The sequence below is a fragment of the Bombyx mori genome, chromosome 20 (assembly GCF_030269925.1).
Source record: "Bombyx mori chromosome 20, ASM3026992v2".
Taxonomy (NCBI): domain Eukaryota; kingdom Metazoa; phylum Arthropoda; class Insecta; order Lepidoptera; family Bombycidae; genus Bombyx; species Bombyx mori.
Window position 1 is genome coordinate 7,455,366 of NC_085126.1, and position 17,245 is coordinate 7,472,610.

A 17,245-nucleotide genomic window follows, 5' to 3' on the forward strand; every position below is an offset into this window, starting at 1 on the left:
ATGTGAACGAAACGCGGGTATATTGTGCAAGAGAGAGAGAAACTTTCCTACTACAATTTCTCAATTGACGTCGAAGACCGCATTAAAATCCTTTCACGAGTTTTCGAGTTATAACTCAATACAAAGAAAATACGAAATGCGATTTTCGTTTTAAATGATTTTCTAGAAAGAAGTTTTTCCTTTGAAATCACTCAATTAATTATTTTAGTGCAGCTGGAAGTTTCATTATTACATTTGTAACAGAATTAGTGCGCACGGCGGGAAGTCGTTGGATGCGGAAGGCGGAGGATCGCATTATGTGGAACGCATTGGGGAAGGCCTATGTCCAGCAGTGGGCAGATAAAGGCTGATGATGATGATGAACAGAATTCACTGTAACTGTACACTTCGTGTAAATCTGCTTAAGTACGTATTTCATTAGAAAAACTGTTACCCGGGTATTTTAATATTGACATAGTCACATCACACACAAGTAGACAGAGCGTCTTTTTTTTGCTTCTCTCCAGGAAGTACTTTTGAATATTTTACCAACTACCGTCAACTAAAAAGAAAAACATAAAAGATGTGATATGAAATAACAAGTAGCCGGATAAAATTTTATAGGGACGAACCGAACGTAGCGATGATATAACAATAAGAATTAATCACACAAAGCTTTATAAGCGAAATAAGCGATGGACTGCGACCGGTAATGGACCCACTCTACTTTTAGCCTCGGCTATTCCCTGTGGGAATTTACTTTGAACGGAAACTGTAGATACGTAAGGTATGAAGGAACGTCTTATACTAGGGTTCCTATAATAAGAATCATAGGATGGTTTGGTTCGCTATTCAATTCACTTTTTATGAAAATTTTCATTGATAAAGTGCATACACTGAGTTGCGTTGAGGAATTGTTTTAGACGACATTATTGTCTTCGCGTCACCATAGCTCCACTCAAATTGTGTTCGTCCACAGTGTGCAGTTTCCACAGAGCCCTATACTGGTGGTAGGACCTCTTGTGAGTCCGCGCGGGTAGGTACCACCACCCTGCCTACTTCTGCCGTGAAGCAGTAATGCGTTTCGGCTTGAAGGGCGGGGCAGCCGTTGTAACTATACTTGAGACCTTAGAACTTATATCTCAAGGTGGGTGGCGCATTTACGTTGTAGATGTCTATGGGCTCCAGTAACCACTTAAGACTAGGTGTGCTGTGAGCTCGTCCACCCATTTAAGCAATAAAAAAAGCAATAAAAAAGTGGTATGCAGCTGCGTCAAATGTACTACCACCCTGCCCATTTCTGCCGCGATGTACTAATGCGTTCCGATTTGAAGGGTGGGGTGACCGTGTACTTAGAACTCATGTTTGTCTTGTATGAGTCTATAAGTCCCCTATAACCACTAAACGCCAAGTGGATCGTTAGCTCATTAACCAGTCTAAGAAAACAAAAAAAAAGACAACAAATATTTATATAAACAAAACAGGTAAAAGACAAACAAATCAACACTAACAATATAGATCAAACTTAACGCATATTCCATGCGCATTTCATAAACTAAAGTACAACAAGCTACTTTCACGTAATACTTATAACATGTACATATATATAATATATAGAGGCATGCTCCGGCTTCGCTCGGGTCTTTAACAATAATTTCAACGATATTTGACGTTGTTTTATTTTTTGAAATAAAATAACACTTATTGTTGGCTAACTATGATAGTTAGACATATGCTATCGCAATACTTTTTGTGAATAATATGTGTTCTAGTTATAGTTTTCGCAGGGCACGCGATGTAAAGAATATTTTAGGTATTTTTTTTACACCTCGGGTTCACATTATTGGAGTTTTAGTAAGGATCCCTAATTTTTTTCAAAAAAGATTATAGCCTATGTCACTCGGGAATAGTGTAGCTTCCAAACAGTGAAAGAATTTTTCAAATCGGTTCAGTAGTTTCGGAGCCTATTCAATACAAACAAACAAACAAATCTTTCCTCTTTATAATATTATATAGTATAGAAGTATAGATATATAAAAAAATCACAGTTCGTGTTAGCCGCTACACTTTCGTCAAACATATCCTATTGTCCGACATCCACGCTCGGCGCGGACCCGGAATTTAAATCAGTTAACACCATGCCTTATTATGTTGGCTTGTGCGTTATGTAATTATAAGAGTGTCTCGTTTTAAACATTAGCCGATGACAAGGACAAACTACTACTAGTCTAGTATGTGAAATTTTGTTTAGTTGGACATACTTAATATATTGTTGCGTGCGTATGTTATATGATTAGTGATTGTTTCTATTCTACCTATATAGTTAGATAGTTTAAATAATATTTCCTAAGATATTTGGTAACATAAGAGGATTCTGAGTTTTTAACGCGTTATTTTTATTTTTCCTACCTATTCTAGTAACCTCAAGGGATTATTCTAGATTCACCGAATCTACTGGTGAGCTCACGGGGCTCAATCCTGATGACGTTGCTAACACGAACCCTAGCAAGAGCCTTCGCAGAATCTACTACCGGATCGGAAACGCGACCTACTGAGAAGATCCGGCGAGAAGCTCAGTGGGCTATCTGTGGGTTAATTTACTCGCCGAGCCCTTCGTCGCAAGCGTCGGGATGACCGGTGCTTGTGGTGCCTAAAAGCATTGTTAATGGATCGGGATCCGTAATGACGCGTTTTGGGCGACGTCGACTGTTTACCATTCGGTCTACAAGATCGGGTATGTATACATCATAAAACACCTGTTAGAGCATCAAATAGCAATGAGTAATAGCATCTCGAATCTCGTCTCAATCTTCTTCCTCGCCGAGTCGTCCATAAATAATGTCCCATCGACTAATGCATACTTTCGTCCTGTGGTATATGAATTACAAATATTATGTATGATATGTGATTTTGTTCGTTTGATTTTGTTTTTTAGCAGAAAACTTACATAATTAAATTCAAATGAAATTTTTTAAGTTCCTATTTCATCTAGAAAACAACACCATGTGAGGTTTAAAAAAAATCGTGATTATTTAATTTTAAACGGATACTTAAAATAATAATAATATGTAGGTATGTAATATGCAAACAAACTTTGTTTGCGTCATTTAAAACAATTTGTATCTAGTGAGAAAATATTGTTGACAACAAGAAAAGCGTGCCCCGAGATAATACAAATGTGTTATTCGTTAATATCTACTTTTAGCTCTGCTTATGGAAATTTTCGAGGGTAGGAAATTATTTTATTTTTCTTAATCTTTGAATAGAAATAATCTTATATGTTGTATTTATAATGCAATAAGTGCAGACCGATGATGTACTAAAAGTTTAATTTTTTATTATATCAAGTGGTCAAAGGCTATTTAGTTTAAGCGACATTTTTGCAACTTTACAAGAGAGCCATTTGGAGTTTAAAATTTGGAAAAAATATCATGACAAAAAAAAACTTTTTTTTTATTGCTTAGATGGGTGGACGACGTCACAGCCCACCTGGTGTTAAGTGGTTACTGGATCCCATAGACATCTACGACGTAAATTCGCCACCCACCTTGAGATATAATTTCTAAGGTCTCAAGTATAGTTACAATGGCTGCCCCACCCTTTAAACCGAAACGCATTACTGCTTCACGGCACAAATAGGCAGGGTGGTGGTACCTACCCGCGCGGACTCATAAGAGGTCCTACCACCAGTAGTAAGCTATTTTAACATAGTTAACTCAATTGAATTGAGTTCAATTAAAAACTAAGAACTATTGACGCTAATCTATTCTTATCTATACTTAATAATAATATTATAAAGAGGAAAGATTTGTTTGTTTGTTTGTATTGAATAGGCTCCGAAACTACTGAACCGATTTGAAAAATTCTTTCACTGTTTGGAAGCTACACTATTCCCGAGTGACATAGGCTTATAATCTTTTTTTGAAAAAAAATAGGGATCCTTGCTAAAATTCCAATAATGTAACTCAAGGTGTAAAAAAATTACCTAAAATATTCTTTACTAGCGACCCGCCCTCGCTTCGCTTCGGAAACATTAAAACACACATGAAAGCAAAAAAATTAAATAAAATAAAAATTTAAAAAAGTAGCCTATGTTCATCAGGGACAATGTCGGCTTCTAATGGAAAAAGAATTTTTCAAATCGGTCCAGTAGTTTCGGAGCCTATTCGAAACAAACAAACAAACAAATCTTTCCTCTTTATAATATTAGTATAGAAGTATAGACATCGCGTGCTCTGCGAAAACTATTGATGATAGAATAAAATAATGTACTACAACTTTGTAGAACACATTATTATTTACAAAAAGTATCGTTATAGTTATGCCGCAATAAGTGTTTTTCTTTTTTTTTTTAAAAACAACGTCAAATGTCTTTGAAATTTTTATTACAGACCCGAGCGGAGCCGGAACTGGCTGCTTATACTAAATAAAGCGGACCTTTAATTACAAACATAAATGTCGCGAAGCCAAAAAGCTTTTCACCCCTCCATATACAAATGTATAATGGAATATATATATTTTTTTTCATACATATGTTTACTAAAAACTCCAATTTATCTATATACGTGAAGCAAAAACTTTGTGGGTACTCCGTTTTAGGAATATTGCGCGGACGGAGGACTATGACATTTCCCACACTTATAGAGAATATAGAGAAGGAGTGCAGAATGCAATTTTTTTTAAAGTTAATAATAAAAAAACATTAAACACATTACCATGTATTTGACACACCCATGCATATAGGTATACTTTTTTGTTCAAAGTCTAATTCAGTGGTCAAATTAAGAATGGATAAATATATTTTGTCTTCAATATTATTTGTCTGTAGCCTTGGCGAAATCCGTGATCATAAAAGTGAAGTCTTTGACAATAGAACCATAATAATGTTCAAACTTAAAATTTCAATTCATAATTATGGTCGAATTTCGACCGTTGGGGCGACCATTAGTTATAAATAAATGAAGGTTTTCATTTGCATTGTACTTTAATCTGTACGAACAGCGAACGCCATTAAAATAATTCATTGGTTAAAGCAGCATCGAATTTAATTATGAAATATGACAAAACATCTAATATATAAAATTCTCGTGTCACAATGTTCGTTCCCATACTCCTCCGAAACCGCTTGACCGATTCTCATGAAATTTTTTATGCATATTCAGTAAGCCTGAGAATCGGCTACTATCTATTTTTCATACCCCTAAGTGATTAGGGTTGTCCACCCCTTAACATTTTTTTTTATTGGGACATTTTTTTTGTTATAATGAGGTATTATGTGGTTGAATGAGGTTTTGTTATTTTTATTATATATTACCTCATCGTACACAGCACTACATACCTCTTTCACTCATTTACCACATCCTTACACACTTACAATAAGTTAGTTTTTTTTTCTACACTAGAAATTCCCTAGAAATCTTATATATGGCAAAACAATGTTTGCCGGGTCAGCTAGTAATTTTATAGAATCAATTCGTAGTGTGAACTTGCATTTGTATCGCGTGCCCGCGCTCGCGTTGCAATGACGTCACAGACCGCAATTTACCCTCGATTTTTGTAAAACATTTTAACGACTACCGTCACATTTGAATTATTATAGTTTACCAATTCTTGAATACCTTTCTAGTGATAGTGAGCGGTATCATAGAATAGAAGAATCCGAGTAAAAACCTTAAATCGCGCTAAAGATATTTACAAGGTAAACTTGCATTATGAATTACACAAGAACGCTCGAAGTTTTCACGAAACTCAGCCCACGGTATCCGCCCACTGATTATCTCGCCGGATCGCCTCAGTGGGTCGCTTTTAAGATCCGGTAGTAGATGAGGAGATGAATGGAAAGGGTAGTGCAAGGTAGAGGGAGAAGAGGTCGACCGAAGAAGACATGGATGGAGTGTGTGAATGACGGCTGATAGAAGAGAATGGAAGACAAAAATTAGCTGTGCCGACCCCATTTAGTGGGATAAGCTGGAGAAAGAGAAAAGAGTAGATGCATTCGCGAGGCAGCTGCCGTTGAGCTGTCAGGTCTCCCCCTCCTGAATCCTGACTAAGCCTTGGCGAAGCTGGAAAGACCTTGGGACCCAAAAGTTATCCTTCCAAACCCAAAAAAGAATCCTGACCGTCGTTATGCTAAGCTGTCGCATGTCGAACGCTCTTTGGAAAATCTTCGCATTGCCGTTTTCTCCGAAGGATTCCTTTGCATTTATTAGATTCTAGACAGCACAGCTTTTAGATTAAATCAAAAACTTGTTAGCAATTCTTTTCAATACAACTTCATACGTAACGAGATTTTTGTTTTTACTAAACCAACCTATAAAACACACACATTGTAATCAGCACATTGCATCGGGTCGCAACAGATAATTATAGTAACAGTTCTTCTTTCCATGTTTTCACTGGTCGAACCGACCGCGACATTGTTGCAGTTTTTTTTTCCCTCCAAATCGTCCAATTAAGGATACTACTGGCCATGGCTTCGCTTCCAGTAAGCTTTGGACGTGTCGTGTCTTTTATGCGTTTTAATGGGACAGTTTTAATTGTTTAATGTATTATATTGTGAATAATATTATTTCCTTACATTATAAATTAGATTGGTTTTCTTTATCGTGTTGTTTTGTCGTATAGATGTGAGGAACATTGTGTACAAATTCAGAACGTTTGTCTTGCTTAGTCGTGCGCACATGGCTTGTGTTACAAGTTTGATGTCGTCGTGGCCTAAAGGATAAAACGTCCGGTGCATTCGTATCTAGCAATGCACCGGTGTTCGAATTCCGCAGGCGGGTACCATTTTTTCTAATGAAATACGTACTCAACAAATGTTCACGATTGACTTCCACGGTGAAGGAATAACATCGTGTAATAAAAATCAAACTCGTAAAATTATAATTTGCGTAATTACTGGACCTCTTGTGAGTCCGCACGGGTAGGTACCACCGCCCCGCTTATTTCTGCCGTGAAGCAGTAACGCGTTTCGGTTTGAAGGGCGGGGCAGCCGTTGTGACTATACTGAGACCTTAGAACTATATATCTCAAGGTGTGTGGCACATTTACGTTGTAGATGTCTATGGGCTCCAGTAACCACTTAACACCAGGTGGGCTGTGAGCTCGTCCACACATCTAAGCAATAAAAAAATAAAAAAAGCCAGATTGTTTCTTTTTACTTATGTTTTTTATGTATATTTTTAACTTGTGATGTGTATTGTGTACGGAATAAATAAATAAAAATAAAATACAATATGAATTTCAGTTAAAATTTACGACTCTCTACATTGTATCTGGTGACTTAACAATGTTACATTGTTGTTATATCAATGCCTACGTACGTCAGAACGTAAGCTAATTTGATAATGATAAAATTAGTTGAGGTGAAAGTAAGTAATTAGTAATTATCATAGCAAACTATTTTATTATTTCAAGCTTAATTATTGTTGTTATCCCGGGAAAATGCAACGTCTTTCATTATGGAGAAAGCACATAGAATGTAAGTAGTACAAGAAATATATTAATTATTTATAATGGGGGTAGATTAATTCAAGGCTTTGCTTTAATCTATACATATAAATAAAAATAGAATGTCTGTTTGTAATATTGAAATAACCGCTTTTTACTACATGCATATGAATATATATACGGTAAGTACATACACCAAAAGAACATTTTTTTACAATTTTTGTCTGTCTGTCTGTTTGTTCCGGCTAATCTCTGGAACGGCTGGACCGATTTTGACGGGACTTTCACTGATAGGTAGCTGATGATATAAGGAGTAACTTAGGCAATTTTTTTAGACTAGCTTCGCCCCGCGGCTTCACCCGCTGTACGACAATAACCGCGGGTAACATCGCGGGACTCAGCTATCAATCAATAATAAAATTTAATGTTTCCGAAGCGAAGCGAGGGCGGGTCGCTAGTGTTCCATTAGCCTTTCAAGGCTACCAGGTTAGGTAGAAAAAAAAGAAAAAAAAAAGTGTTCCATAGAAATGGATTATGCCAAAAACAAAATTTCGAATGTGCTAGATGTTTTAATACGTAGAAGACAGCGAACAATTCCAAATTTCAATTCACACGCTATTTAATTCAACAATTCAAAATCACAAAGAAAATACATTGAAGAAGTAAAAAAAAAAAAATTGTATGCGTACAAAGTACACATGTCAGAAGTGAAACTTTTTTGGCGAACTAATTTATAAGTCTTGCTTATATTTATACAAATCTAAAACTTTAGATTTCCGAGACTTAGAGGAAGGGAAAAGGAAGATATGTTCCCGCCAAAAGTCTGTCAAATGTCAATCTCAAACCTCAGTGTTGACAGTTACATTATGTTTAGATTTCTAAAAATTGTAAATGACTAAGTAATATTTTGCCAATTGAATTGACTAATTTAATTTCAGACTATTTGATTAATGTTCCAAATTCTTTTCATTTCATTTCAATTCCTATTAACATTTTTCACAAAAAAAATATAAAATATTAGGCTGTATGGTATGATACATTTGCCTTTCCAGTTGCAAAAATACAACAACTACTACTACTGACATTTGACAAGTACTTAATTTCAATAGTAGTTTGATGTCACTTCCGTTGCATACCTGCGTGACGTTCTGTAAAAAATTTACTCCCATGCGCCTAAAGAAGTTTCACTTCAAAAAACTTTGAAATAACACGTCCCTTATAAATAAATTTAGTTTCGCGAATTCTATATTTAGAAGAGACATCTCTCTCTCTCTCTCGGCTCGTATTGTTCGCCGTTTTTAGACTCAAAGCGTACGACTACACAGCGGTTCAATTACCAGGATAATAAGTATGACGGATGTATTAAAAGAAGGATTCTTTTACACGCATATTATTATATCTCGAACGAAAATGCCTTAAATCTGTAAAGACATCTTCTTGTTAATAAATAAATAATAAATCTATATACATATTATATAAAAATGAATTGCTGTTCGTTAGTCTCGCTAAAACTCGAGAACGGCTGGACCGATTTGGCTAATTTCGGTCTTGAATTATTTGTGGAAGTCCAGAAAAGGTTTAAATATGAAAATGCTCGGAATTAGATAAAAATAACAATTTTGTTTTTTCTTTGACGTGTCTCCCGTCGGACGGATTCCTTTTGTTTGTTTTAAGTTTATTTTATACAAAAGTTTAGGTCTTTTATTTATCGATTGAGGCACTACGAAGTCTGCCGGGTCAGCTACTAAATAATAAATAAGACATCATAGTCTTTTTTTTTATGATTGAAGGTTTACTGGTGGCCCGGATTACTTTGCAGTTTCACCAGGGCAGGTGGGCGAGCAAAGGCTCAACCATCCTGGTGGGATTTGCTAACAGCTACCCGAGCGCCTCCGAAGAAGACCTAACAACTCAAGAGCAACTGCTTCGCGAATGAATCTACTACCGGATAGGAATCGCGACCCGCTGAGATGATCCGGCGAGGAACTCAGCGGGCTGATGCATGGGTTAGGTTGCACGTCGACCTCTTTGTCGAGTTTGACGAGTACGGTTCAAATCAAATCAAAAAAGTTTTATTCAACATAAATGAAAGTACATACTTGTTGAACGTCAAAAGAACTACCGCCAATTCACAAGAATTAGCCTCCGTTCTGAGAAGAATTGGCAAGAAACTCAGCGGGCATGTCTTTTTTTTTTTTTTTTAATATTAGATTTTTTTATTTTATTTTAAATATTAGTTTTTTTTTAAATATTAATTTTTACAGTAAGTAATTATAACCGATTACCGGGGTCCCTAAGCCTGCTCCTAGTGTTAGAGCTGAAGACGTCTAATGTAAAGGTTATTTATTGGATCTGATGGATCCGTAAGGACGTCACTTCGAAACATTCCATCACAACGACTACTAATTTTTCTCTGTTCATTGATAAAACAGAATTCGCACAATGATTACACGTTCGATACGTTTTCTGACCTGGTTTTAGGTTATATGCGTAAATATACACATACTGAGGTCTCGGATATTATTAGCGAGTGTCGATCAATTAAAAAAGGCAAACTATTTTTAGGAACATTCGATTTTCTATATGCAGTACGTAGTAAAAATAAGTATTTATTTTAAACTGGCGGTAGGACCTCTTGTTAGTCCGCACGGGTAGGTAACACCAACCTATTTCTGCCGTGAAGCAGTAACGCGTTTCGGTTTGAAGGGTGGGGCAGCCGTTGTAACTATACTGAGAACTTAAAACTCATATCTCAAGGTGGGCGGCGGCATTTACGTTGTAGATGTCTATGGGCTTCAGCAACCACTTAAAACCAGGTTGGCTGTGAGCTCGTCCACCCATCTAAGCAATAAAAAAATAAAAATGTTATTTTGAGGTGACGACCGACATGACCAAATATACGGTATTGATCAAAAATACTATTCAATATGTTGATCAGTTAATTTAATATTCATATTATTAATTCTTACATTTTCATTGTTAGCTGACTATTTTCGACTAGACGAGGAGAGGGTTATTGTGGAATATCGAATGTTACCGGATTTGTTAAAGAGATTAATAGCCGAGAGGAAGTTGACAAAAACAGTCTAAAAAGTGTTTTGGGATTTATAAATGTCGGTCCACGCAATTCCACAGGACCGAGGATTTTTATGAGAGTAGTAAGCTATTTTAGGGTCTGTGTGTAAGGTATAATATGTGAAAAATATAGAACCTGTAATGAATTTAACAGTTTCTTCGTTATATTATTTTGTCAATAACGGTATACTAGCGGTAGGCAGCGGCTTGTCTCTGCCCCTGGCATTGCTGAAGTCGATGGGCGACGGTAACCATTCACGATCAGGTGGGCCGTATGTTCGTCTGTCTACAAGGGCATAAAAAAAAACTATGAAATGAACATGTGAGTCGAGTATTATCAAAGCCGGCAATCTGACTTTTGGATAATTATTGGTAAATCAGAAAAACGAATTATTGACTTGGTATTCCATTGGCAGTCACAAAACTCTTCGGAACGACATCTTAGATAAATAACAGGTTAACTATTAACCTTTATTTAATGCAGGTTCTGAACCGTATTCTTTGAAGGAGACAATTATATTCAAATCAATCTGTATTGACATATCAATAACATTTTTTTGTCCAAATGCACAGATTGCCACCTTTGATAATAGACGACTCATGTATCAGAAATAAAAAACATATCTATTGTAAATTGACACGAATTCTATGTTTTACACATTTTATAGATGAGTAATTAGTTGTTAGAACACTGTTAAAGCTTTCTTATTAAAATTATAGGACGTAACATTTAAATTTACTATCTCCTTGACTATTTTCTTGGGGCCAGGGACGGAATCTCCTCCGAGGTTCCCACTCCTGGGGTACGCGCATCATATGCGTAGCTCGATGACCGAAGATGTTAAGGGCCCCTCAATCCTATGCCACTCCTATTCAAATTTCTGGAATCGTTACCACTATTAGAGCCGTAATTAAATCATGCATTTTCAACATAATTTTCATTGCGTAAATATGTGAACGATCTCATTGGCCAGCTGGTGTTAAGTGATTATCAGAGCCTATAGGTGTCGCAGTGACCGCCGCTGTCCATCCAGTCGCAATGCATTACTGCTTAACAGCAGAAATAAGCACGTCATCGTTCTCGTCGAACCCGACGCTTGCGACGAATGGCTCTGCTAGTAAATTAACCCACAGACAGCCCACTGAGTTTCTCGCAGGATCTTCTCAGTGGGTCGCGTTTCCGATCCGATGGTAGATTCTGAGAAGCACTGTTCTTGCTAGGGCTAGCTTTAGCAGATTAAAGATTTTCATTACTGTCTATTTCCACTGAGAAGATCCAGCAAGAAACTCAGTGGGCTGCGTCTATAGGTTTACATGCTTGTGGTATTTGGGCACTAGCGTGATTGGATTGGTTGCTACGAATGTAGGGAATGTAGGCCATGACTAATTGCAGAATTAGGAATGATACCATAGTCATAAAACCACAGCACATATGTTGAACAATGGTAATCATTTTTTAGTATAATACAGTATCAAAAATATCCAATTACCCAATAGCCACAAAATTAAATTCAATGATTCAATTCCCTTCCCCATACTATTTATACATGGATCAGTTGAGTATGTATGCAAACTCTCATAGTAACTGGCCGACCTACATTTATAATTTGCTTGTGCTTTGTTGCATGATTGGCAACTGATTTATTTAGAATCATTCAGGAACTATTTTCATTTTAGATTTTTTAGCTTGCTCTGCTATGCTCTTTACATTTCTGATATATATTGTGCAGTATACTTAGCACAGTATACAGTAGTCCATTGTGACTTCAAAAAATGTTTATTACAAGTCCTTCAATACGGCACACTTAAGCAGCGTCCATTTACCAATAGTCAAAGCCTACCAAATGAGTCACCAATGAATATAAAAAAAGATCCTATTTGAAATCTATTAATATAAAGCCTTTTTTTCCTAAAAACTACAGCAGTTTTGATCTGCCCCTGGCATTGCTGACGTTCTTGAGCGAGGTAACCACTCACAATCAGGGCTCGTATGCCTACACAGATAATAAAAAGTCATCTATGTAAACACTTATAAATAAATGAGAAAAACTTGACTGAAACCATAACTGACGAAAGTAGTCATATATTCCAGTTTGGGACAACCATAATACAATACAATTGAGGCTTTGACCTCATCTCTCAAGGTCTGAGGAAGACTTGTTTACTCAGATCTAGTGTAACAAAAAAAACATATATTTTAAACTTTCACTAGATTTTAATAAAACAACTTCAATAAATTTAAGCTATCAGATGAAAAATTGAGAACCACTTGATGTACTTTTTTATATATTTATAATAAATATGCTTTAATTAGTTCAATTTTTAAAAAGCATAAACTGTGGATCATATTTAATCAATTCTAATAGTTATGTATATGGCACATTAGCAATTGTGTACTTCCTAAGACAATATTATAATAACACAGTTGTCTTGGCTTACAGCATTTGGACAGGACATATGACCTAGAATGATTAGAAGACATAGACTAAGACAAAGACTTGATATTGTGACTACTTTTTTTTAGTCTTAGCAACAGACAACAAGAAAAAGAGAAAATGATTGATTATATTATTTTAATTATTTAGACCAGTTTTCATTTTAATACTCTAAAACAATCTGAACCGAGCTTTCAACAGTCTATACAAATTAGTCTGCTTGTGCTGGAATTTAGGAAATACAGCTTTTGATTACCTATAAAGCTATTAAATCAGACTGATCAGACTTGCCTTAAACATAAGATTACCAGTGATAGTCTGAACAATAGAAAAAGAATGTTAACAAATCCTTTTCACCCCATCTACTAGGAAATACTTGACAATATGCTCAGTGTGTAAATTCTCAAAGAATAAAAAGCATGAACATAGAATTTTTAATCAGTCTAGATGAGCTCATCAATGTTGAGGAGATGAGATGGAGAAGGTAGATACTTTGATTGCTAATTGACAAAAGATAAGCTTATACTGGAAACCAATATTGCTTTATGAACATTGTGATTTTCTAATATGCTATACCACTGCAAAAAAATCCAATACCCGTTATAAGACTGTAGTCAACACTATCATAAGTTCCTCTCCCACTATCCTCTATTGTAGGACATCTAATACTCACACACATCATTATTGACCTAATTTCTTTGATCTTCATTTACTTGCATATTTCTCGAGATAAGAAGATTAAGGTCAATTTCAAATTGTTGTTAGTTATAAGAGTATTTATTGTGCAAATTTGTGCACCCATTCTTAAGATAAGTGCACATTAAAGTATTCATTTCAAACTATAGGTCTATACCTCTAGAAAAGAATAACTACACACAAACCTCTAAGTAATAATTTAGCTTAAACCAATTCTCATTTGGGTGTTTAGTTTCTGCTTCCACTTCAGAGGTCAGATTTATCCATTTACATTCATAATTAACAATGCAGTAAATGCTTTTCATTCATCCTCAATATGCTAAGTTATAGATAGACAATGCTTCTTGGCCTAGGCCTAGTGATGAGAGAGTGTCCATTCACTATCATGTGATAATACAAGTAGAAAGACTCAAATTAGTAATAATTAAAAAAAAATGCATTTTAAGTATTTAGATCATTTCTATTCCAAAATTTTATTTAAACTTCAACTGAAATTTGATAAAAAAACAGAATAATCAGATATTCTAAATAATATATTATGAAATTCTGTACCATAGCAACAGTATTGAGATGGAAGTGCTAAACCAGGTTTTGTCGAAATAGCTCTTATTTATAAAGGAGTTTTCAGAGAAATTCGAAGGTTTAAGAAATGCAACTCACCAGCAAGTAGGCGTGGCGGAGTCTAGCGCGTCCTGGTTGGCCTGCGAAGGAGACTCGGCTCCCCGCGCGGCCCCCGCCGCTGACGAAGCCGTGGTGTCGCTCTGCCGCCTCACTGCGCCCGCATCATCGCTAACGCACCACTACCACTACGAGCCTGCTATTATCTCGACACCACTGACACTAGTTGCATCTCTACCTGAAAACCACCACAGCACCGACTAGCACACTTCCGACAGTCGCCACAGGCGCGAACTGCCGTCCTTGCTACTTGCGGCCACCACCACACACAAGATCACACCCAAATAACACCACTTGCGTTTGTATTCTACGTAAAAATGGCAACCTTAAACGATAATGGCCCGAATAAACTCGCGCGTCCGACGTAATAAACAGTAATATTTATAAACTTTCGCGGTATAATTATAGATCAGACATTACTATTAACATTTGAACATAAGAAAAAAGCCGAGAAAATAATATTTATAAATAGCTTCAGATTATTTTGACACTATACTTTATTGGTTTACCACTGTATACACACCACTGTTTTAGGTGGCGTAAATCCTCCTTTTCCTTTTAGTTAAACGTTAAACTTATTTTAATTACCATATGACAAGGGTTTATTTTAATTGTACGATTAAATGACCTACACCCTGATATCTACAAAGACATTTTGTACCAATGAATGACAGCGAATCCGTAGGTAGGACTAGATATCGCACCAAAATTGCTAGAAAGATAAAATTAGTAGTCTAAGACTTTGTGGTAAATATTAGTCGATTATTATTATTTTTCCATCATTCTACAATTTAAGTACAGATTAAAAAAACTCGTAATCGTAACATATTGAAAGACATTTGAAGTCGTCGTGGCCTAACGGATAAGACGTTCGATGCATTCGTGTTGAGCGATGCATCGATGTTCGAATCTCAGGCGGGTACTAATTTTTCTAATGAAATACGTACTCAACAAATGTTCTCGATTGACTTCCATGGTGAAGGAATAACATTGTGTAATAAAAATGAAACCCGCAAAATTATAATTTGCGCAATAACTGGTGGTAGGACCTCTTGAGAGTCCGCGCGGGTGGGTACCACCACCCTGCCTATTTCTGCCGTGAAGCAGTAATGCGTTTCGGTTTGAAGGGTGGGGCAGCCGTTGTAACTATACTGAGACCTTAGAACTTATATCTCAAGATGGGTGGCGCATTTACGTTGTGGATGTCTATGGTCTCCACTAACCACTTAACACCAGGTGGGCTGTGAGCTCGTCCGCCCATCTAAGCAATAAAAATAAAAATAAAAAAAGATAATATGTACGAATGGGTGACACTTACTAATGAAGACTTATTCCTACCGTTAAGTAGTCATACATTTGATCTTATGTAGAATAGCTGTGATAAAATTAATTATTGAGGTGTTTTTTTGTAAAGTACCATTCATCAGGATAGGAGTAAATCCATGTAGGATTTTCATCATATAGCTCGTGATGGGAGGTGGCATTCAACTTATGATATCTATGGGTTTCGTAAACGCTTAGCACTGGGTGCGTTGTGAGCTCGATACATTATAAAAACTAGAGTTTTTGCTACGAAAATTTAATTGTGAGAAATCACTAAAATTTACTAAAACCCTCTTAAAACATGTTTGTTCACAATTAAACAGATTAATCTGTAAAAAATTAATTAGAATGATTTTAAAAGTTTCTAGTCGATTATTTTATCGATTTTTTCATTTCAAAGACTTTTCTTTGGTATTGCCAGCATAATATTTTTTTTATTTACGAGATTTGTGAATTATTTTTAATTAACTATTTGCATTTTGTAATGAAATAAAATAATGTTCTACTGGCTGCGGACGATCAAGGTGCTATCTATTTGACAAATAATTGCGATAAACACTAACTAAGGATCGTGGAGGTTAGGTGCGGAGAACTCATCTAGGCTGCAACATTTAAATTACTTTGTCTATTGCCACCAAGAAGCCCTGACGATATCTTGGCTTCTCATAATATAATAGTGCTTTGAGTTTTCCACTTTTTCAGTCTGATTACGATATGAGATTTTGGTCCGCTGCCTTTACGCATTATAGTTGCAATAGTACTATTGGAATTTCTCATTAGGTCTTCAAGTTTTCGTTAGCCGTTTAAATGTGAACTGGAATTCGCTTGTATTTTTTACTACTGTAGACAGTAGCCTTGAGAGGCTATTGCAGCTACTTGCTATTTAATAGATGAGCTTACGGGGCTCAACCTGTGGGAACGAACCCTAGCATTAGCAAGAATAGTGCTACTCTGAGTCTACAACCGGATCGGAATTGCAACCCTCTGAAAAGACTCGGCGAAAAATCCAAATGGGTTATGTTTGTGGGATAGGTTGCACGTCGAACTGTCCATGAGCGAGGGTACCCACTTACTATTAGGTAGGTCGTATGCTCGATTACCTACAAGGACCATAAAAAAGTCATACATTATTAAGTGTGTTACTTCTTTTAGTAGACTTCTTTTTTTTTTTCCGGCGAATAACTCAGTGAGCTTGTAGACTTCTTAACTATCCGGAGACTTCTTAATCGTATAGGATCTGGGATGGTGCACATATTTTAATTTTGGAAAATGACAGTCGCTAGAAGTAGTTCTTTTTTTTTTTTTATTGCTTAGATGGGTGGAGGAGCTCACAGCCCACCTGGTGTTAAGTGGTTACTGGGACCCATAGACATCTACAACGTAAATGCGCCACACACCTTGAGGTATAAGTTCAAAGGTGTCAGTATAGTTACAACGGCTGTCCCACCCTTAAAACCGAAACGCATTACTGCTTTACGGCAGAAATAGGCGGGTTCTTCCAAAAAGAAGTCCAAAAGTTAAAGTATTAACAAATAACCACCAATGTACTGATATATTACGTCCCTTTGTTCTTCATATAACAAAATTATTATAAATTATTGAAAAAATTA

The 17,245-nt window shown here is 36.1% G+C and overlaps 1 protein-coding gene across 3 annotated transcripts in view; it reads right to left on the minus strand.

The window, feature by feature from the left end:
• Positions 1-15,018, minus strand: part of LOC101741568 (guanine nucleotide-binding protein G(s) subunit alpha) — a 41,787-nt gene extending 26,769 nt beyond the window's left edge. Inside the window, exons 1-2 of one of the 3 annotated variants that reach the window (XM_021347442.3) lie at positions 14,836-15,018; positions 14,295-14,490 (exon numbers count right to left, since the gene is read on the minus strand). The gene's annotated coding sequence lies outside the window, so the exon portion shown is untranslated. The remainder of the gene's footprint in view (positions 1-14,294; positions 14,491-14,835) is intronic. The other 2 variants (XM_062674152.1, XM_038017846.2) reach the window with 2 other exon arrangements.
• Between the last annotated feature and the right edge of the window lie 2,227 nt (positions 15,019-17,245).